Here is an 8,150-nt window from a genome sequence, read left to right on the forward strand (position 1 = left end):
GTCTAACCTGGGTTGTTGCCAGGTCGATGTGGTGTGAAAGGGCCTTTTCAAAATACCCGGGTCGGACCCGGGATGCTGTGCAGTGTGAGCAGGTAGCTCTGGTCTTGTTTACACTATATGGAGGAGGTAGAGTCTGCTCCAAGCACTGACCGCTTTCTGATGCGCCACCGATCTGCCCTGCTCCTTTGACATCAGCGACCTGGCTTATTGCCAAGGGGGGGGGCTTACCTCGCAAATGCCAGGACGGACCCGGGTGTGACCTGGCATTTGCGATGTGAATGCCAGGTCAGACTCGGGTTGGTCTAGAACAGTGGACACTATAATGATCATTTACTAGTATGCCCTCTAGTGTGCGTGTGTGTGTGTGTTGTTCCAGCCTAGTGAACATTCTAATGCAATGTCTGGATACATGTTACATACATACATTGCCTACCCTAGTGAACATTTATAGTGTGCTGATTTGGCTACATCTTGGTCCAATCCTGTTAAGGTTGTGAGGGTGTAATTCAAGTTCTCATGGTAACTTACCACATGTAAAAAAGGGTGGTGCCCTTGGACTATTTAATTCCAGAACCCTTCGGCTAATTGAATTCCTCCCTAATTCTCTGGTCCGTACTGTAAACATTCTAATTCTCTTGGTTTTCTAATTTCCGAGTTTCCAGCTTTATCAATACATTTGCCCCGAGGGTTGTATTTGTTTACTTTTTCAATGTAATTATTTCAGTACTTGGATATATCTTATACATTGAGTAAAATATGACCAAAGTAGGTAATTGTATAGGAATAAAACCTCATGGTTAGGTTGTCACTTTACCCGTCTCTATCCCCCAAAAACCTCAAAGTTCTATGATGTCGTCTAAAGGGACAGCAGCAGTTATTCTATTACATTGGTGGAACAATGATTACTTTCTGTGGTGGGTTTTGCTGGGGCAGGACAAACTTGCCCTGGTAGGTTTGTCCTGCCGCAGCAAAACCTACCACTCAAGGGGTTAACTTAGTTTGGATATTTCTTTGTGGTTTCTGTTAAAGTCACTATACCTTCCGGCTCATTAAATGTACATGTCTGTGCTTAAAAGGTGTATGTAAAACAGGCATGTCCAAACTATGGCCCTCCAGCTGTCCCATCATGCCTTGCTACAGTTTTGCTATTAGGGAATGCTAAAACTATTGCAAGGCATTCTGGGATGTGTAGTTTCACAACCGCTGGAGGGCCACAGTTTGGACATGCCTGATGTAAAATATCCGAGAACTTATGCCCCATACACACTGCGATAAAGGCAGACGCTATACGTGATGACTGTCATTAATGATCTTGTGTATATCATTCAGTGTGTACGAGCGATAGATAATGACCCACAGGAACGCGCATCTTTATCGGCTCCCTTTCTCGTCTACATGCTGTCACATTTTGCCTGTCATTTCTGACTAGATGCATATTGTGTGTACAAACGAGATATAGTTCTCTCTATATAGACAACTACTCCTCACCTCTATGAGGTGAAGTACCTCCAGTGGCCACTCGATGGACTAAATTACTCCTTTGTGTGCAAGTGAAAGCAATTTGCAGGGACACTGATCTGTTCAAACTTGCTAGAGAGGGAGCTATGAAGACAGAGATTGGAAGTAGGAACAGATAGGGGGTGGGGTGGAGAGTTTGTGGTCTAAAAACTGTCCCAGCTCAAAGTGAAAGTAAAAACTGTCCCAGCTCATGCATTGCAGTAGCCGTCATTTTGACGGGCTTTTAACTAGTTTTTCATAAAGCGAGCTATTTGTTTTAATCTTTATAGTATGAAATCATTCAGTGTGTATATACTATATCAGTGGATTTCAACAGTGCCCATTTTGCAGGTCTCCTCACATAATCACAGGTGATATAATTAGCTCCACCTGTGATCTTTTAAAATGTGTCTGAGTAATTCGGGCTCCTGTGCACCTGCCGGGTGACTTGGAAAACGTGAACCGTTGGGGGGTCCTGAGGACCGAGGTTGAGAACCACTGCCCTATATCATTCATTCTGTAGCTTAAGGGAAATTGTTAACGTTATCGTTAATTGGCTTTATTGCATAGTGTGTTTGCAGATTGGCCGTTTATTTTCAGTTAAAAAAAAAAAAAACTGCCATGGCTTATTAATAACACGAAGCTGTAAGACGCTCCCTTTTTATTGAGGACAGAATGTCCACTCTAGTGGCAAATAAAAACCATGTCTAGAAAGTTTCATTATCATTGAAATAATAAAGGTACAAATAATAAGTCTGTCCTGCAGCATCGTAATTACTGAATTCAGAACGGCAATTACCCGCCATCCATAACAATGTACAGACATTCGCAATATTTGTTCTTTTATAGAACTTTTAGTTTAGTAGCCCAAGTGGTGGTATTAGCCATGGACATGAAAACAGGGATTTTGTACTTACCGTAAATCCTTTTCTCCGAGTCCACAGGTGTCACTGGAGTTACACTGGGGAATAGAAGGCGACCACAGGGAGCATGGGCACTTTAAAATAATTAATTAGTGTGACCAACTCCTCCCCTTCTACTTCCCCTCCCAGGCAGTCATAAAGATCGTGCCCGAAAGGGAGCAGAAAGATATAACACACATCCGAGAGGAGGTTCATCACAACATAACATCATTCAATACGTATAGTAGAAAAAGAATATATATATATATATATGAAAAAACAAACACACACACAGAGTCAAACCAGACGAGACAGGTGTGTAATAACCATGTTTAAATAACCCTGACAAGGGAAAACTCCAGAGGTTACCCAATAGGAACCTAACACTGAACGTAACAGGTGGAGAACAGCGCTGAGGTGGGCGTCCAGTGACACCTGTGGACTCGGAGAAAAGGATTTACGGTAAGTACAAAATCCCTGTTTCTCCTTCATCCACTAGGTGTCACTGGAGTTACACTGGGGACGTCCCAGAGCTTTCAACCCGGGTGGGTGAGCGCTGAGATCCCCTTAAAACAGAGCGGCCAAACTGAGAAGCTGGTGCCGCAAAGGTATCAAACCTATAAAAACGCACAAAGGTGTGCCGACCTGACCATGTCGCAGCACGACAGAGCTGTTGCAAGGAGACCCCACGGGCAGCCGCCCATGAAGGACCCACCGATCTGGTGGAGTGCGCACCTATGTTAGTAGGAGGCGTCTGAGCCTCAGCAAGGTATGCCTGACGAATAGTCAGACGGATCCATCTGGCCAGCGTTTGCTTTGAAGCTGGCCATCCACGACGCACTGGGTCGTAGGTAACAAACAAGACATCAGTCTTGCGAAGAGAGGCCGTGCGAGAGACATAAATCCGCAGGGCCCTCACCACATCCAAAGACCTATCCTCAGGTGAAGCCTCTGTGAATGCTGGAACCACTATGGGTTGGTTCACGTGGAACGCTGAGACCACCTTTGGAAGGAAGGAGAGACTGGTACGGAGCTCTGCTCTGTCCGGGTGAAACTGGAGGAACGGTGCGCGACAAGAAAACGCCCCCAGTTCCGAAACGCGCCTGGCCGAGGCCAGAGCCAAAAGAAGAACCACCTTCCAAGTGAGATATCGAAGATCCACCTCTTCTAACGGCTCAAAAATCGACGACCTCAAGTACCTGAGGACCAACTCTAGGTCCCAGGGAGCCGTAGGCGGACGAATAGGGGGCTGAAGCCTCAGCACCCCCTGGAAAAAAGTGTGGACTTCCGGAATGAGAGCTATACGTTTCTGGAAAAAAACTGAAAGTGCTGAAACCTGCACCTTAAGTGTATTCAGTCTAAGTCCAGAGTTTAACCCCTCCTGTAAAAACAGGAGCAACCGAGCCTTCTTGAACAGAGTAGAGGACACTCTGCGTCTTTCGCACCACGCCACATAGGATCTCCAAATACGATGATAGTGTCTGGAGGTGACTTCCTTCCTGGCCCTCATCATTGTAGGTATCACCGCCCTAGGGATACCTGCATGTCTCAAGATGGACCTCTCAGCAGCCACGCCGTCAAATGTAGACGTCCTAAATCTGGGTAGATGAAAGGACCCTGACTGAGGAGGTCCTCTTGAAGAGGTAGCGGACACGGCTCGTCGATTAGAAGATCCGTCAGGTTGGTGTACCACGAGCGCCGGGGCCAATCCGGCGCTATCAGAAGCGCTGTTACCCCCTCCCTGCGAATGCGCTGTAATACCCGAGGTATCAGCGGAAAGGGAGGAAAGAGGTAAATGAACTGGAACGGCCAAGGGGCGACCAGAGCGTCCACCCCTGCGGCCTGAGGATCTCGAGTCCGCGCGAAGTATGTTGGGAGCTGGAAGTTGTGGCGGGACGCCATCAGATCCGCCTGCGGACACCCCCAACGATGTACTAGGGACTGAAATACCTGAGGGTTGAGGCACCACTCCCCCTGGTGGGCATGTTGCCGACTTAGAAAGTCGGCCTCCCAATTGTCTACTCCGGGGATGAACACCGCTGACAAGGCCTGAGCATGATTCTGAGCCCAGAGGATGATCCTGCTTACTTCCTTCATCGCCGCCTTGCTCCGAGTGCCGCCCTGTTTGTTTATGTAGGCGACGGCTGTGGCGTTGTCGGACTGAACTCTGATTGCTCTGCTCCGCAGCAGGTGTCCCGCCTGCAGAAGAGCATAGTAGACTGCTCTGAGTTCCAGCACATTGATGGAGAGTAAGCTCTCCTGCCTCGTCCATAAACCCTGGAACTGGTGTTCCAGCGTTACCGCCCCCCAGCCTCGAAGGCTGGCGTCTGTGGTGAGGAGAGTCCACTCCCATATGCCGAACCTCCTGCCCCTTTGCAGGTTTTCGGAGTTGAGCCACCACAGCAGAGACAGACGGGCTCGAGGAGACAGGGTCACCCGCTGCTGAAGATGCAGGTGGGACCCTGACCACTGGTGAAGGAGAGACAACTGGAATTGGCGCGAGTGGAAGCGGCCATATTGTACCACCTCGAAGGAGGACACCATCTTCCCCAAGAGTCTGGTGCAAAGGTGCACCGTTACCTGTGGCCGTCTCAAGACCGACCTGACCAGGACCTGCAGGGACTGAACTTTGTCGGGTGGTAGAAAAACCTTCATCTGCTGGGTGTCCAGAATCATCCCCAAAAAGAGAAGACGTTGGGACGGCTGTAGCTGAGACTTTGCAAAGTTCAGAATCCACCCATGAGTGATGAGAGTCTCCTGGGTGAGTCGTATGTTGGACAACAGGGCCTCCCTCGAACGATTCTTCAGAAGAAGATCGTCCAAGTAGGGGATGATGGTAATCCCCTGTGCCCTGAGGACCTCCATCATCACCGCCATCACCTTGGTGAAGACCCTGGGGGCCGATGAGAGACCGAACGGCAGGGCCTGGAACTGCCAGTGTTGTTCCTGTATAGCGAACCGGAGGAAGGCCTGGTGAGGAGGCCAGATGGGGATGTGCAGGTATGCGTCCCTGATATCCAAGGATACCAGGAACTCTCCCTGTTCCAGTCCCTGAATCACCGTCTGCAGGGACTCCATCTTGAATTTGACCGCTTGTAGAAACGGATTCAAATCCTTTAGATTTAGTATAGGCCTTACCGAGCCATCCGGCTTCGGCACAAGGAACACAATGGAGTAGTATCCCTGAGTACGCTGATCCTCGGGTACTGGTATCACAACTCCCGTTGTCCGCAGCTTGTTGATTGCTGACAACAGAAGTTGCGCCTTGTCTCCTGAGACTGGGAGACCGGTCTTGAAAAACCTGTTTGGAGGGACTAACCTGAAATGGATCTTGTAACCCTGGGTCACGAGATCCCTTACCCACGAGTCCTGACAAGACTGCAGCCAGATGTGACAGAAGGACAGCAGTCGGGCCCCGACTCTGGGATCCCCCAGATGAGACCGTGGACAGTCATGCGGCTGGCTTTGAGGACTTGGGCTCCTGGACAGCTGCCGAGGCGCCTCTGCCTCGTCCTCTGGAGCCTCTAGATGGAGCTCCGCCTCTGGAACGACCTCTGAATCTGGTCGTAGGCCGAAAGGACCGAAAGGAGGGCCTTTGAGGGGTCCTGCGTGTAGCTGGAGGAGCCGCTGAGGGAAGGAAGTGGGACTTACCCCCCGTTGCTTGGGAGATCCACTTGTCGAGCTCTGGCCCGAAAAGAACCTCCCCATTGAACGCCAGGGCCTCCACAGCACGCTTGGACTCTGCGTCAGCCTGCCATTGGCGTAACCAGAGAGCTCTGCGAGCTGATATAGATAAGGCCGAAACCTTGGCTGCAACCATGCAGACGTCAGAAGAGGCGTCTATTAGATAATTGGATGCCTCCTGGATCTGTTCAGCCAGCTGAACAATAGAAGCAGGGTCAGAGCCCTCACGGACCTCTGTTAGGATCTGAGAAGCCCATACCCCCATGGCTTTATTTACCCAGCACCCGACCTGGGCCGGACGCTGAATAATTCCAGCTGCTGAAAAAATGTTCTTAAGGGTTACCTCCAACTTACGGTCAGAAGTATCCTTAAGAGTAGTTGCACCCGGCACCGGGAGAACCGTCTTTTTGGACAGTCGAGAGACTGAAGAGTCCACTACTGGAGGAATCTCGACCCTCTTTCTACCCTCTGGTGGAAGAGGATAAGCAGCCAGAAACCTCTGAGGTACCTGGAATTTTTTATCAGGATGATTCCAAGCCTGCAATATATGTTCATCCAACTCCTCCGCTGGGGGGAAGGTGGGTGACTGCCTTTGTCTCTTTCCAAAGAAAGAAGGACGAGCAGGAATGTCTGTGTCATCTGACACCTTGCAGGCAACCTTTACCATATGTATAAGGTCCTCCAGACCTGGAGTGGCTGGGGCCGGCTCTTGCGTAACTAACGCCTGAGCCTCAGGTTCCACATCATCATCATCATCATCATAATTATCTGGAAGGGCAAATTCGCCCTCCTCCAGATCAGGCATATCATCATACTCTCCAGAATCCCCAGAGGGCTGTAATACCCTTTTCCTGTGTAAGGTAGGGAGATTTTGCCTAGAAGATGAAGCAATGGCGCCCTCTGCTGGTGTCAAGGCCTTTGTTAAGCTCTGCACAGCAGAAGTCAAGGAAGCCTGTTGAGTTCTGGAAGTTTCTCTGTCCTTTTGAGCTGCAGAGAGCTCGCAAGCTAAATGAGACATCACATCAGCTAATTGTGATGCCCAAACAGGGGTATGAACGGGGGACTCTGGAGCTGGGGGTAAAGCAGCGCATTTATCACATACAGAGTCTCCCTCCTTAGAAGGTGTAAATTTAACAGCACACTTCTTGCAAGTAACCCTCTTGGAGCTACCCCCTGCCATGGTTCAACAGAACACCCAGCAATCATCACACACTACCAGACTGATCACAGATAGTAGGTATAGGATAGGCAGCAATATATTATGCTGGAAGGGAGAGACAGTGAAGGTAAAAGAGCTGTCACAGAGCTTTGTACAGCGCTATGGCATATACCTAGGAGCGCTATAGCTCTAAGTTTGAGACACAGCCCAAACTGTCTCCACCTAGCTCTAATCCCCACTGTAACTCACAGACCGGATAGAGCGTTCAGCAGGACGGTCACCAGGGGACAGGAATCGCCCAACTGCAGTCAGGATAGATCTGCAGCGCAACTGTGGAGCCTCCAGCAGCGTGTTCAAACGGCGCCAAATGTCCAAGATGGCCGCCGCGACTTGCAGGAACGCTGGGGTATGCCAAGGCCTGCTGGGAAGTACCGCGCGGTAACTCCGCCCCCCGCCTGGCAGCTACGTCACCCATAATGGCGCCAGGTTTAAAAAACCCTCTGCTGCACCGCCGTTTGTGTCCCTGACCTTCCTCTAATAGGAAGGCAGGGTAATACTCACAGTGCTGCGGCCATGCCGTCGGCGGTGGGGCTGGGGGAGGATCGGGTGCACGCTGCGTGAGAGCGGCGCCCGTTACAGCTCCAGAGACGGTGGTCTCTGTCAGCCAGGGAGCCGGGCGCAAACCCTTAAGCAGCAGCCGGCTCCCTCCGGCAGGCTCCCACGTCGCAGGCAGATAGTAGCAGCAACTATCTGCCTGTCCTCAAAGGCAAAACTTGCTGCTTTATGCCCTAATTATCAAAAAGCCCAGGAGATGAGCCAAATGTGACCTGCTCCCTTTTGGGCACGATCTAAGACTGCCTGGGAGGGGAAGTAGAAGGGGAGGAGTTGGTCACACTGATTAATTATTT

The sequence above is a fragment of the Crinia signifera genome, chromosome 1, assembly GCF_055691185.1.
Source record: "Crinia signifera chromosome 1, ASM5569118v1, whole genome shotgun sequence".
Lineage (NCBI taxonomy): Eukaryota > Metazoa > Chordata > Amphibia > Anura > Myobatrachidae > Crinia > Crinia signifera.